This window comes from Camelus ferus, chromosome X, assembly GCF_009834535.1.
Source record: "Camelus ferus isolate YT-003-E chromosome X, BCGSAC_Cfer_1.0, whole genome shotgun sequence".
NCBI lineage: Eukaryota > Metazoa > Chordata > Mammalia > Artiodactyla > Camelidae > Camelus > Camelus ferus.
Genome location: NC_045732.1, coordinates 3,969,022 through 3,985,153, shown reverse-complemented (window position 1 = coordinate 3,985,153; position 16,132 = coordinate 3,969,022).

Here is a 16,132-nt window from a genome sequence, read left to right as displayed (position 1 = left end):
AAAGCTATCTGAGAGGCTGACTCCTCATTATAGCCGTCAATAAAATAAAACTGAAATCACAGCCATCTCATTGTGCATTTTTTAAATCAATATTCCATCCAACTGGCCCATTTGTCATAAAATACCTCTTGTGTTTATGTTTTATTATCTCCCCCTAAGAGAATATAAATTTCTGAGAGTAGGAACTTGATCTCCGTCACTTACCATTATATCTCTACTTCCCAGAGCAGGATGAGACACAAACATTAGGTGCTCAGCAAATATGTGTTGAGTAAATGACTGACAGCGTGAACACACACATGACATGGTTCCCACTTGCAACAGGGAAACCAGCGAAGGTAGAATTTCTTACACCTCTTAAATCTCTGATTTTAGTCCTTTCACAGAAACCTGAATTTAGAGAGGCAAGCAGGTGCAACAGGCACTGGGGACATCCCTCTGCTATCCAATTAAAAATTTCCCAATTATGTGCCAGAGTAGTTTTCAAGTTTGTTCACTGTGATAGGCCACGGTGTGCAAATTTTTTTCACCAAGCTCCATTTTAGAATGCTTAGAGAGACCAAGCAGCCACCTTGGTAGCTCCATAATCCACCTAATTGGGGGTCACATCCAGATTTCTCCCAATATATTTTTACAGGATTTGGGGCTTGTGATTGAAGTTTGCTCAGGGTTTCAAAGAAATTATCCACAGTTAACCAGATTGTCTTTAACTTGTCGAACCAATCAAACTCGAGCGTGGGCAGCCTCTTTAGCATAGTGGTCCGCCAAAACGTTTCCTTTTGCTTCATGGGTTTGTTCCCTAGTGTGAACTTCCAGATTAATCACATCTAAATTCTTGGGAAGGAGCAAGGCCTCTGACATAAAAGTTAAAAGTGTTGTTTCCATAACATGACAAAATCATGAAACACACCAAAGGCTTATCTGCTGTCATGTCTGTATAAGCCCTTATAAAAGCCCTTGCTAGCTGACAGGCTCGAGTCAAGTCTGTAAGTTTAGCTAGTCGTGCTGACTTGGACTCAGGAAGGAGATTGGTTTCTGTAAGCTCTTGGGAAGTGGTGACTGCATAGCCAGCTTGAAAATATCCTTGTACTGTCTTAAGATGTGACCTGCCTGCAGAGACTTCTATGTCTGTACCTTGTAAAAGAGTTTCAAGGAGATCAGAATGAGGCAGGGGAAAGGCTGCCTTGGGTTAAGGTTAGACAATCATGAGGTTCTTCCTCCTCCTCTGAGAGAGTAAGTTAGCCAGATTAAGAGTATGACACCTAATGGACCGTGATGTGCACTGGATAGAAGCTGCAATTCATGGACAGTGATTGTGGAAGTGAAGAAATGTTGGGTGCCAGGTTTCTGAAATATGGCTGGAGCCCAGAGTCACAAGAGTCTGAAGCATTGCTCCCGCCCTGAACGCTAACAGACTCTCCCTGGAAGGCAAATGATTCCCTTTCCACCTGGTTTGTCCTCTAACATTCTCTGAAGCTTTGTCAGTATCATAAAACAAAACACTGCCACGTGGTCAGTGTTTTTGATGCGCCAGCCATGACACACATAATAACCCATTTATTTCTTACATGGATGCCTTAGAATGCATTGTTTGTCCATTTTAGAGATGAGTGGGCTCAGAGGGGCTGAGGAATTTGTCTGAGGTCACACAGCTGGTGAGCAAGTAGGGCCTCTGAACTCTGAACCCAGTCTGAACAGTTCCTAAGTGCTCTGTGCCATCCATTAATTGTTATACAATGTCCGTGGCTCCCAACCACTTCATGGTGGTGCCTCCTGCTCCTGAATTCTGCTGTCAACCTCCTTCATTGAGTCTACTACAAGAAGGGAAGAAATGTTAAATACCTTAAATATACATATTTAATTTTGTAATAATTAAATAGAATGTAAATGTAATTTAAGTGAAAGTATATTTTAATAAACATTTAAGTAAAAACTTAAAAATACTTTATTCAACCTCTAGTTCTGGGACAAGACTGGACACACTTCTCCCCATTCCTCCCACTAAGTACAGCTAAACATCCTAGGCACTAGATATAAAACAAACATAACAAGACTCTGAAAGGTATTGAGAAGAAGGTCCCTGACCAGCTAGGAACCTTGGGACCTGTAAAACAACAGGGTGGTGACTGCCCTGGGTTTTCTTTTTGCCTCAGATATCCTGGTCTGGGTGCTGGAGAAGGCAGCTACTTGGAAACGACAGTAGACACAAAGAAGAAAAGCCTACTCTCACTAGTCAAAGGACCAATGAAAGGGAGAGCCTAGCAAGACAGAAAATGCTTAGATAATACCTGCCTTACTCCAGCCAAATACCACAGAATAAAACAGTGGCCACACTCCCACTCCTGCCAATAGACACTGGGTTGGGAGCCTAGATTTATTCCCTCAAATGGCTGCACGGATGTGCCCCAACTTCCCCACTCCCTGCTAAAGTAATGTCAAAGAAGGCAGGGTGGGAAGCCTGGCCATTAATTCACACCAAGCAAAAGTGAGGTGATCCTCACCCTCCTTGCTGGGATGGTGTCAGAAGAAGCCTAGTGGAGAGTCATGACTACTGCAGTAGGCAAAATAATGCCTCCCCAAATACGTCTACATCCTAGTCCCCAGAAGCTGTGAATATGTTATGTTATATGGCAAAGTGGAATTAATGTTGCAGATGGAGTTAAAGTTGCTAATCAACTGACCTTAAAGCAGAGAGATTTTCCTGGATTATCTGGGTGAACCCAACATAATCACATGAGCTCTCAAAAGTGTAAGTGGGAGGCAGACGAATACGTAAAGATTCTGCACCCAATTCCCAAGTGTGGGGTTTCCCCTACATCAAGCAATTCTCAGGCACCCGCTGGCTGTCCTACAATTCAACCCAATCTGACACCGGAGACGGGGTCAGATTCCACAGGTTAAGGGTTCAGTCCTACAAGACCGTTCCCCTACCCCCAATTCAGACACCAATCCCAAGTCCAGGTTGTCACCTGGGCTTCTGACCCATCGGTTATAGATTGGAGGTTCCTTGGGTTGGAAAGTGGCTCACAGAACTCAGAGAAACATTTTACTTACTAGACTACAGGTCTATTATAGAAGGATTTATCTCAGGAATAGCCAGATGGAAGAGATGCATAAGGCAAGGTATGTGGGAAGGTGTGCAGCGCTTGCTTCCGTGCCCTCTCCAGGCACTCTACTCTCTTCACATTTGCAATGTGTTCACCAACCTGGAAGCTCTCCAAACCTATCCTTTTGGGTTTTTATGGAGGCTTCATTACACAGGCATGACTGATTAAATCATTGGCCACTGGTGATTGAGTCAACCTCCAGGCCCCCTCCCTTCCCTGGAGGTCAGGGGCTTTGGGGCTGAAAGTTCCAACCTTCTAATTACATGGTTGGTTTCCCTGGCAACCAGTCCCCACTCTTTAGGTGCTTTCCAAAAGTCCCTCATCAACATAACCAAAGATACCATTCTCACTCTCATCACAGGAAATTCCCAGGGCTTTAGGAGCCCTGTGCCAGGAACAGGGCAGGGCCAGGGACCAAATAGACATTTCTTATTATAAATCACAATATCACAGTGGGTTAGAGAGGTGCGATGTGACAAGGACTTGACCCACCATTGCTGGCTTTGAAGTTGGAGAAAGGGGTCCACAAGCCAAGGAATGTGGCAGCCTCTAGAAGCTGGGAACAGCCCTCAACTTTCAGCCAGCAGGTAAAACAGGGACCTCACTCCTACCACTGCAAGGAATTGATCTGCCAGCAATCCAAATGAGCAGGAAATTGATTCTCCCCAGAGCCTCCAGAAAGGAACACAGCCTGCTGACACCTCAATTTTAGTCCAGCGGAACCCCTACCAGACTTCTGACCTAAAAAAAAAAAAAAAAAAAGCAAACTGGAAGATGATAAATGTATGTTATTTTAAGCCCCTAAATTTGTGGTAATTTGTTACAGCAGCAATAGGAAATAGGAAAAATAACAGCCCAGGCCATATGGAGAGCAGTAACAGAGGCAGCTCCCTCCCCCAGGGTGTCAACATAGAACTAGTGGGGAACCTGGATGTCCACCCCCACCTGGCAGTAGTGAGGCAGTGACTCTCCTTCACCTGCTGGCATGGTGTCAGAGGAGGTCTGCTAAAACAGAAGAATTGAATGACACACAGAGCCTCACATCACCCAAATGTCCAGGCAGGATACAATCGAAAATCACTCATCATGCCAAGAACCAGAAAAAAAGCTCAACTTGAATGGGAAAGACAATCAACAGATGCCAACACCAAGATGGCACAGATGTTAGAATTATCTGACAAGGATTTTAAAGCAGCCATCATTCAAATGCTTCAATGAGCAATTACAAACACTTGAAAAACTAGAAAGTGTCAGCAAAGATATAGAAAATACAAAGAAAATCCCAAAGGAAATTTTAGAACTGAAAAAAATAAAATAGTCAAAATTAAACAAAACAAAACAAAACAAAACTTCACTGCATGGATTCAGTAGCAAAATGGAGAAGAAAGAGGAAATTATCAGTGAACTTAAAGACAGAACTACAGAAATTATCCAGTCTGACTAAGAGAGAGAAAATAAACTGGAAACAAAAATGAACACAGCCTCAGAGACTTGTGAGACTATAACTAAGATCCAATATTCACGTCATCGGCCTCTCAGTGGATTTCTCATCAGAAACCATTGAGGCCCAAAGGAAGTGGCATAACATTTTTCAAGTCCTTCCAGAAATGAACTATCATCCAAGAAACTCATAAATGGTAGAAATATCTTTAAGGAATAAAAGGGAAGTAAACACATTCTCAGATGAAGCAAAACTAAGAGAATTTGTTGCCAGCAAACTTATCTTAAAAAAAGAAAAAAAGGCTAAAGGAAATTCCCGAAACAGAAAATAAATGATAAAAGAAGGAATCTTGGAACATTAGGAAAGAAAAGGGAACAAAAGAAAGAGTAAAAATATGTGTCAACACAATAGAATTTCATACTCCTCTTGAGTTTTCTAAATTCTGTTTGGTGGTTGAAAGCAAAAAATTATAAATAACATTGTCTATGATTCTCAGTGTAGAAAAATTATATGAAAATGCAATGTTTCCATTGATAATGTTGTAATAAAGATGATGAATAAATCCTCAGTGTATTGAGTGCCTACTGCATGATAGAAACATTTTATGTTATGTCTAATTTTCTTTGCCTTGCTTTGCAGATGTGGAACCTGAGGCTTTGGGCCCCAGTGTGTGTGCGCATGTGTGTGTGCGTGTGTGTGTGTTTGATGTGAATGGTGGGGAGTGGTTTGCTAAGCAAGGATGTTAGCTAAACAACTTAAGATGAACTTTTGGGAAGAAGGTGAGACATAGGTGAAGAAATATGTATTTGTGAGTATTCAAGAACTTTAACACACTATCTGTGTATACACTTCTTATAGCTGTACATGTGGCAATCACTGGAGGCCATCTCTCTATCTCTAAGGAAGCAAGATTTCAACAGGTAGCAGGTAAGGGTGGACCAAGTGATGGCACATAACCCATGAAAGGTGTAAAGCATAGTTTTCCCTTTTTGGCAAAAATTGATGGAGGGTGGAATATCTGCAACTGTGTGGTAGTGGAACCTTTGAGGCAAAAAAAAAAAAAAAAAAAAAGTTGGTTTGTGAGGCAAATAAAAGCTCACATTGCTGTGGTTGGATTTCTCTTGTTAAAGAACATGGCCTGAGCCTCGTAAGTTTAGTTTGATGTGAGAGGCCACATGTGTCTGCAGTATATGTGTCTACCTTTGAAGACAAGGTGGAGTATTGGAAAGCCCCTGATGATTATAGTAAAAGGGACCTAGATTTATATCTTCACTCCAGCAGTTACTAGTTATGTCATAACAGAAAGGTTACTTAACTTCTCTGATTCTCATTTTTCCCATTTCAAATGAGGATATAAGAGTGCATGCCTGGTATGGTGTTTGTGAGGGTCAAATGAAGAAAAAATGCATATAAAGTGCTCAGAATATTAAAGCTGTTCAGTAAATGTTAGCTCCCTGCTCTATCACAACCTTCCCATCTCTGAGTCAAAATAACCGGGTGATTTAAATCTTTGTTGTGATATCCATTAGTCTGTGTTGATGCCTTAAATTTTCTCCTAAGGAACACTGGGTTAGGGTAGAGTAGTCCATGAACAAGTATTTACTCATAGCGTCATACTTGACTTGCAACTTTGGAGAGCATGCTAAAATGTCACGGGTGAACTTGATAAATAGAAATAGGGTATATTCCTTCCAAACCACTAGAGGGAATAAGGTACTAAAGGACACTCAGTCTATCCAACAGAAACTCAATCAACCCAATAGAAAACAGAAAAAGAGAAGCATAGAAAAAAATCACAATAAACAGAAAGCTGAAATAAGATGACATAAACAACTGCAAAGACAGAGATTGCTGGGAAAATTTGAAAAGGAGCCATATGATCTTTAAACGAAGAGGATCCAAATCATAAAGGCATGGAAGGGTTAAAAGTAAATAGTTGTGAACATCTTTTAATGATTATTTCAGTTCTTAAATGGTTAAAAAGAGTGATTCAGGGCTACTTACTGTGATGATAATTCTGAAGGATCAAAATATACATATGTCAAAAAATTCACTGAGATTGACAAATTCACAAAGTGGAAACTTTTAGTGTATCTCTCAGTAACTGATGGATTAAGAAAACAATGACTGCTAGTGATGATAAGGAAGACTTGGTGAGCCCTGTTAAAATCTTGATCTAATGGGCATGTGTAGAATACTAGGTCCAACAATTCGAGAATATATAGCCTTTGGAAGCACAAATGGAACATTTAGAAAAAGTGATCATACACTAGGCCACAAATATATGTCAACAATTTTCAAAAAGAATTGTGAAGGTGCAAACTAAGCTCTCTGAACACAATGTAATTGAGTTCAAAAGTAATAACCCAAGGAAAACAGAAACAAACCACTTAGGGTGGGAACGTTTCAAAATATGACCTCAATCAAGTGATAAATATGACCAACAGGTCATAAAGTGTAAGTATTAATCATGATGGAAATTAAGAAATACTGCAACCAAGTGACAATGAAATAGCACCTATAAAATCTTGTGGAATACACCAAAGTGGTAGTTTGAGGGACTTTTATAACACCTAATGCTCATATCAGAAAAGAAGAAAGACCACAACTTAACGAGCTAAGCAATGAGAATATAAAATATAAGGAGAATAACAGAATAAATGCAAGAAAGTGGAAGGAAAATATTTATCAAAATTAAATAAAGAGAAAACAAGAAATCCACAAGGAAGTTCAAGCAAACCAAACACTTTTTGTTAGGAAGTGCAAAAGAAATTGATAAATATATGGCAACCATTTTTGAGAAGGAATGAGAGAGAGAGAAAGAGAGAGGGAGAGAGCGAGCGAGAACAAGTAAAAGATATTGAGAATGAGAAAAGAAGTCATCATTATGGATATAGTAGATGTTTTCGTAAATAGCATACCACTTAATTTGAATCACTTAATTTTAAAATTTAGATGAAATAATTTTCTCAACCTACCAAAATTAAATCAAATGGAAATAGACTGATCATTTCTATAATACAAATTTAATCCATCATAAATATGAAATTCTAAAACTAAAATTAGTAAAACTCTTGAAAAAATTTTCATGGCCTCAAATATTACCATTAACTTTTACGTCTATAAGATCAAACCCCATATGGGACTCATAGTTTGTCTAATTATTAATTCATATCAGGCCACCCCATACATTTGGGAAGCTCATCCCCAATTTTGGATTCTACCATGTTTACAAGCTGATAAGGTTAATTACTTGAAAGCACTCATACAACACCTCCAGCTTTATCACACAGATGTGAGCAGCATCTCCAAAACATTCACCAAAACAGCCTTTACATGATCTGCAACCTGGAGACTTGGTCTTCTGAAATAGGCACCAGAAAATTCTGTCCTTGAGCCTAGGTTAAAAAAAAAAATCTTACCAGGTACTGTTAACAATTAACATCAGTAAAACTCTGGGATGTTCATCCCTGAGTTATTTCTCATCGTATCTCCCTGTCTACTGGATATCTACTCCATTTGAAGACCTTAAATTGAGGATTCTTGACAATCTTCTAGGTGACACTAATTTCAAAAGTGGACAGATTCCTCCCAAAATGACAGAGTAAGGTTAATTTTCTGATTCTCTAGGATCTTCTTCTCCCCCTTTACTCTCCTATTAATATTGCCTATTATTACATTGTGATGTCTTCTAGAACATTACTATGGCCTCCCCTTATCTTTATTGTATTATTTTTTAACCCTATGATCTCCTCCTACAACTTAAGGAAAAACATCTGGCATTCCCCATCAGAACCTGCTGGCAAAAGAAACAAATGCTGTTCCTTTAAACATTCTTAAAGGCAGATTTTTTTTTTTTTAAAGGCCCCTTCCGATATGTCAGTTTCCCTTACAGCACTGATCCCAATCTTCAGGCTTTTAAAAATTGGACATTGACCTCACGACAACAAAATACTCTTGCTGAAGTCATTACAATCCTATCAGCGAGTCCTACTCAATCAGGAGCAGGCTCCAATACTGGGGCCACCCTGGCCCTGACAGTCAACTTTGCTCGTGGTATTCAGTTTGTTCACGATAACCAGCCTGCTTTTTGAACCTGATTACCTCTGCTAAATACATTGTTCGTCTTGAGGAACACAAAGTGGGCTTTCTCTTGTTGTAATGAATGGTACTTATACTCCCAATACAATCTGCACCACTCTGGGGTACTACTTATTTTAAAATTTCTGATATGGTGTACGCTAACTTATCCTGTGTGTTCAGGATAATTGTCAGAGACTTTCAGATATTTCAAACTAAACATTCCAGTGGATCTTGTTTCCCGAGGTGGGGAGTGGGGAGGTGAGGGGATTATCCAGAAACATTCAAACCAATGTCTTTAAAAAGCTCCCAGGAAGAACAACTGACTGCCTATTCATATATGCTTTGTGACCTGCAATTCTCACATTAGGGATAATAACACCTAGCAACAATGACCCAAAACTTGTCTTTGACTCTAACAAAAGTCATGTGGCTCTCAAAAGTGGAAACAGCTGGATTCATTGCCTGGTTTTTCAAATTTAGGCCCTTGATTTCAAGACTTGTTTCAAGGACTAATAATCATTGTGTTTTGTATGATTACTTACTTTGCAGTTGGCCAATGCATCCTGTCCAGAGCTTTAAATGCTATTGCACAGACGATGTCACATCAGAGGATTCAACAATGCATTCTACAACAAAAGGAGCAGGGGGGATCAACCCATGTCCAACTACAGACTACATTCTCTAAACAAATTCCTGATCAGCAAAATCAGAGCAACGGCGAAAATCTAGATGACATGTCTTATGGCCCAGTGTCATCTGTCCTTGGCCAAAAGGGGGTACTAGGAAAAATATTTCTTGACATCCAGGCTAGGACATGTTGTTCTCCCATTAGACATTTAAAAATCTCACAGAATGCCAACTTCAAATGGGGTCACACTGAGATCATGATAAAGTGAGACAAAACAAAGGCCACTTCATAATTGTTTTCTCTAAGCCTAGACAAAAGCAAGATCACTGTACAAACCACCATGTATCCCTATCCTAGCTAATATGAGTGACTGCTAGTTTGTGTGTGTGTGTGTGTTTTGGGGGGGGGGTGTTTCATTTCTTTTCTTTTCGCTTTGTTTGCTTATTTTCACCAATTGCAGCTTTAACCTCACGCTAATCTAGTCTCTCTGTACAAGAGGTTTATTAAGATACTCAGTCATAGGGAATACTCTGTATTCCTGACAGTATCCAATCCAGACCAAAACTCTGCTTCCTTAAGACCCACCCAAATCACCTAACACAAGCCCAACTCACTTTTCCATCACCCTCTTACTTATATGGTCCACATTTCCCCATTGGGTGTGTTTGCCCTCACTGAAATGAATAATAAAGCCAACTTGTTCAACTACAAATGTGTTTCTGGCGATCTTTAGCTGGAAGGCATTGACATATTGCAGCACGTTAAACTTGATGACAGAGCAAAATGAAGAATCAAATATGTTTACTACAATAATCCCACATACTAATATTTCTAACGTAATTTTCAGTTTACAAGGACATTTATTTTGTATCGTCTCAACCAACAATTTCAAGGCCTTGAGACTGAGAAGAGGGCTGACATAATGGTGAAGATATTAACAATAAGAACAGCAAAAAATCAAACTGAAGATGGATTTTCATGATAGTGGAATGGAAGAAGGAAAGCAAAGGTTGAGTTTTGGGCAATGAGTTTCAGATGATGATCTGACCATTAGGTCAGATGCTTTTGGGGCCACAGAAGAGGAGACTCAAATTCCTCAAATTCCAGAACACAGGGTTTCAGAACAAACCATCCCTTTGGATGGCTACCAACCTTTCTCAAGCCCAGTCCCCAGCCTCCATAACATCTCAACAAGCACAATGAGGCAAATGAGACCCTGATGAGACCCCGTAAATTTAAATGTGACCACTTTGTATTTCCAGTTTTCAAACTCCGCCCCACCCCCACAAACACCACCAACCCATGTCGAGGTTATCCAGGCAACCTGTGTATTCAGAAGCAGGAGGAAATGTAAAATTCATTTGAGGCAACCAATTATAGAACAGCACTATGTAACAGAACTTTCTGCACTGATAGAAATGTTCCATATCTGCACTGCACACAGTGCAGTAGTCACTATTTACAAGCAGCCATTGAGCACTTCAAATGTGGCTAGTGAGACTGAGAGACTGAATTTTCAATTTTATTTAATTTTAATCGATTTAAATAGTCACATATGACTAAGGGCTACCATTTTGGAGAATGTACCTCTACAGGAAGTCTCCTCATCTGCTGGTGGACCGTACTCAGCCACTTGCCTTCACCCAAAACATGCTCTTCATGGCTACTTAGAAAATTTTAATTCACTTAGAGCCACCATTCTTCATAAAATTCCATGTACTTCAAACATGCTAATCAAAACCATCAGTTGCTTGTAGATTCCTATTTTTAACATTGCCTTGTTTTATTTTATTGTTTTTAATAATTGACAGGCATCACCAATGTAATGCATTGTGTTTATGTGATGAATACTTCTCAGAGAAATAAGGATCTTTTGGGTATTCAAATCTCAGCGTGAATCTGCCCAGATTGTTTTCATCCTTTCCACTGCATCATATTAGCCTGCTAGGCTTTAAACCAAATTTGATAGTTGAATTCTGCTACAATATGGAGTGAAATTACCTTTTGTTGTCTAATCTCAGAATCTAATCATAACAATTGATGTGGAAGATGTGTACACAGTTTAAAACCAAACTTTCACCTGCACAGTTAGAACAAATCATTCCCAAAGACTGTTTATATATCAGTTGGCTATTTATTGTCTATATATGAGGTAAATTTCAGTTCTCTTGTCTACTAGAAAAAGTGCCACCTATCTTCAGAATATCATGAGCAGACAAGTTTCATTTCTGAAACACAAATACTTGAGGAACCTTCAGCCAACATCTTGGTTATTATCTCTTTATCACCATCAATGTCTATTTATTTATTCAAATGAGGAAGAAAGCTACACTTAGATTAAAATTGGTTGCCTGGACCATAAGTTCTATTTTCTGTTCCTTTGTTGATTGCAGCACCTTTGAGTTTTCCAAGTTGTGGGGCAGACTGTTGGATACAGGTCTGGGGTCAAAGGAGAGGTCTGTGCATGGCCTATGAATTTGAGAGCCTCTGACGTTTAGATGGTGACTGGAGTTAAGCAAGTGAACCTTGGAACATGAGGCAGATGATACACCCCATTTGAGAGATTTATCCTGAATAAAGGGAAGGGCATCAAGGCCCAGGTGGCTGAGTAGAAAAGGAGAGGGTGGAACCTTAGGTGGCCTCATAAAATATAAGTGCCTTAGGAGTCATGTTACTAGCTGAACAGGCAATGACATTGAAACGTTGGGTCTTGTTTCAATCTACCTATTTCAATGTGTTTTTCTACAGACCCCAATTCAAAATTTTAAGCTTAATCCCATGGTTTATCCATGCACCTTATATAAAATAGGTGCATTTTTCTATTTTAACCCTCATCAGGCAGCTTCATTTCCAAACTCTGTAGTTGAGACTTGGCAAGCACCTGTCTGTAGACCCTGTGGATTGACACTCCCTCTTCTTTTTCTTTTCTTCTTAAAAAAGGTGGTTTTCTTTTTCTAGCACATGATGGATCTTTCATTAAAATTCCAATGTCATTTTTGTGCTGTTTACATATAGACCCTTTCCACAGTAGCATACTTTATACCCGTCCGCTGTAGACTTTGTCCATCCCATCTCCATCTTTGGCACATCTCTTTCTCTTTCAGAGGACATTGTTTAATTTAAGTCCGTTATGTTTTTGAACATGAATGCTAGAACTGCTAACCTTTATCTTCTTACAGACTACTGACTCTGTCTCAGGGACATCACTGGAAAGGAACATAACAAAAAAGGATTTGTGTACTTAATTGTAGTAACATTTCATTCCTGTCTCCTTAAGACAGGCGGAGACAGAGACAGACTAACAGAACGTAACAGAGACAGAGGCAGAAACATCCAGAGACAGGACAGTCTGACAGACAAACAGAGACAACAGGTTGGACAGGCTGAGAAAGCCCAAGAGATGGACAGAGCCTCCCCACCCACTCCCTACAAAAAATAGACAGGTAGAAAGGGATATACAGAAAGGGGCAGACAGAGACATATAGAGACAGAGACAGGGAGACAGACAGACACAGACAGGGACACACAGAGACAGGAACAAACTAAGACAGAGAGCAACAGTTATTGACAGAGACAGGGAAATAAGCAGAGGCTGACAGACACAGATAGAAAGACAGAGACAGACAGACTGAGAGATGCAGAGACAGAGAAAGACAAACAGAGAAACAGAGAGGCATACTGAAAGACAGAGGTAGAGACAGTGATGGAGAGGGAGAGAGACAAAACGAGACAAAGGGAAAGATGGAGACAGACAGATGGAGAAAGAGACACACATAGACACAGAGAGATACAGATAAAGACAGACAGAGAAGCAACAGAGAGATACAGAGACAGACAGAAAGACAGAGACCCAGACAGACACAGATTGTCAGAGACAGGAGCAGAAAGACAGGGACAGAAAGACAGAGACAGAGAGTGATAAAGACAGACAGACTGAGACAGAGGCAGAGGTAGACAAAGACAGAGGTAGATGGAGATAGACAAGGATGCAGACAGAGACAAACCAAGACAGAGATAGGGAGTAACAAAGAGACAGAGACAGACATACAGAGAGGGAAAGACAGAGACAGGGACAAATCCTCATCATTTTCAGGAACTGCATTGCATCCCATAGAGGTACGTCTCCTTTCGTGTGGCATTTAGTTTGCTGTTATTTAGTTTGATGGTTTTATGTAGTGTCACCATGACTATACATCTTGTCCTGCCTCCCCATCTCCCCATGGCTTTACTGGGAGGCTATAAAACAAGTGAGTGTTAATGTGGGAGAAGCTTTCCTTCTCATCCTTAGCAGTCAAAAAGGAAAAAAAGAAAAAAAAAAGAAAGAAAAAATAGAGACTGGTATTGGATAAATGGCCCAAATTGCCAAATTGCAGCAGCCAGGGCTTGTGAGAGTTTAAATGAGCGTATTACAGCTGTCATTGTTTGTACATTATTGAACATCTTTCTGTTGTAAATAGCAAAAGCAATTTAAGGATTTAAAGCTACTTGGATAGGAAAAACAAAAGCAGATTTCTCAGTCAAGGTGCATTTCTAGCTAAGTAGTCTCTGAAATTCCCAAGTAAAGACACCTCTCTTTAGATGAAATGGCGTCCTGACATTCAGCTCAAGAAAAAGTAATTTGAAATTGCTTAGCAAGCTTACATAAAGGAAGTGAAATTGCTACAGAAAAATTAATAATAATTTTTAACCCTTCTATTGAGTCATGACACACTCTTTCCCTCAGTTTAGTCATTTAAAAAAAAATGAAATGCGGATCCCTTGTTTGTTTATGGTTGGTTAAGTATACAGAATGTAAGGGAACACAGAGGGTTAAAAGGTGAAATTAAGGGCAAACATCAAAGGATGCAACAGCAGCTTCCTGATTGAGCCATTTCATATAACTAACTGTTACGTAATTACTACTCTAACACTAGTACATGGGTCTGGGATAAAGAAGCCTTTCAAAAACCTCCTTGAAGGCGTAGAATAGATAAACAAGATTATACTGTATAGCACAGGGAAATATATACAAGATCTTATGGTAGCTCACAGAGAGAAAAATGTGACAATGAATTATATATATGTTCATGTATAACTGAAAAATTGTGCTCTACACTGAAATTTGACACAACGTTGTAAAATGATAATAAATCAATAGAAATGTTAAAAAATCAATACACAAAAATCAGTTGTTTCTATACACTAATATGAATTATCAGAAAGAGAATTAAGACAACTATCCAATTTAAAACTGCATCATAAAGAATGAAATACCTAGAAATAAATTTAACCATGGAGGTAAAAGACCTATACACTGAAAACAAATAAGACATTGATAAAATAAATTGAAAAAGACACAAATAATGGAAAGATATTCTGTGCTTATGGATTGGAATATTAATATTGTTAAAATGTCCAACACTGCCCAAAGCAATTTACAGATTCAGTGCAATCCCTATCAAAGTTCCAGTGGCATTTTCACAGAAATAAAACAATCCCAAAATTTCTATGGAACCACAAAAGACCCTGTATAGCCAAAGCAATCTTGAAAAAGAATAACAAAACTAGAGACATCAAAATGTTCTGATTTCAAACTATATAACGAAGCTATAGTAATGAAAAAAGTATGGTATTAGCATAAAAAACAGGCACATAGATCAATGGAACAAAATAGAAAGCCCAGAAATAAATGCACACACACACATGGTAAATTAATTTACAACAAAGAAGCCAAGAATATATAATGGAGAAAGGACAATCTCTTCAATAAACACTGTTGGGAAAACTGGACAACCACAACCAAAAGAATGAAACTGGACCACTATCTTACACCAAACACAAAAATAAACTCAAATGGATTAAAGACTTAAATATAAGAACTGAAATCATAAAACTCCTAGAAGAAATCAGGCAGTAAACTCCTAGACATTGCTCTTGGCAGTGAGTTTTTGGACTTGATACCAAGAGCAAGGACAACGAAAGCAAAAATAAACAAGACTACATTTAACCAAAAAGCTTCTGCGGAGCAAAAGAAAAGATCAGCAAAATGAAAAGGAAGCCTACTGAATGGGAGAAAATATTTGAAAATCATATATCTGATAAGGGGTTAACATCCAAAATATTTAAAGAACATATACAATTCAACAGAAAAAACAATCAATCCAATTTTAAAAGGGGGGAGAGGATCTGAATAGACATTTTTCCAAAGAGGACAAACAAATGGCCAAAAAGTACATGAAAAGGTACTCAACATCACTAGTCATCAGGGAAATGCAAATCCAAGCCACAATGAAATATCACTTTATACCTGCTAGAATAGCTATCATCAAAAAGGACACAAATAACAAATATTGATGAGGATGTGGAGAAAAGGGACTGTTGGTGGGAATGTAAATTGGTGCAGCCACTATGGAGAACAATATGGAGACTCCTCAAAAAATTAAAAATTGAACTACCATATGATCCAGCAATTCCACTACAAGTATTTATCCAAAGAAAATGAAATCACTATCTTAAAAAGATCTATACTCCCATATTGAGTGCAGCATTATTTACAATGGCCAAGACATGGAAACAACCTAAGTGTCCATCAACATAGGAAGGATGAAGACAATGTATACATATACAGTGGAATAATATTCAGCCATAAAAAGGAAACCCTTCCATCTGCAACAATATGGTTGGAATTTGAGGGCATTATGCTAAGTGAAACAAGCCAGACAGGGAAAGACAAATACTGTATGATCTCATTTATATGTGGAATCTTAAAAAGAAAAAACTTAACTCATAGATGTTGAGAACAGATTGGTTTTTGCCAAAGGTTGGTAGGGGGGGGGGTGGGGTCAACCATTGCCAAGACAGAAACTGGTGGTAGGGAGGGGGGAGAAGGGGGGG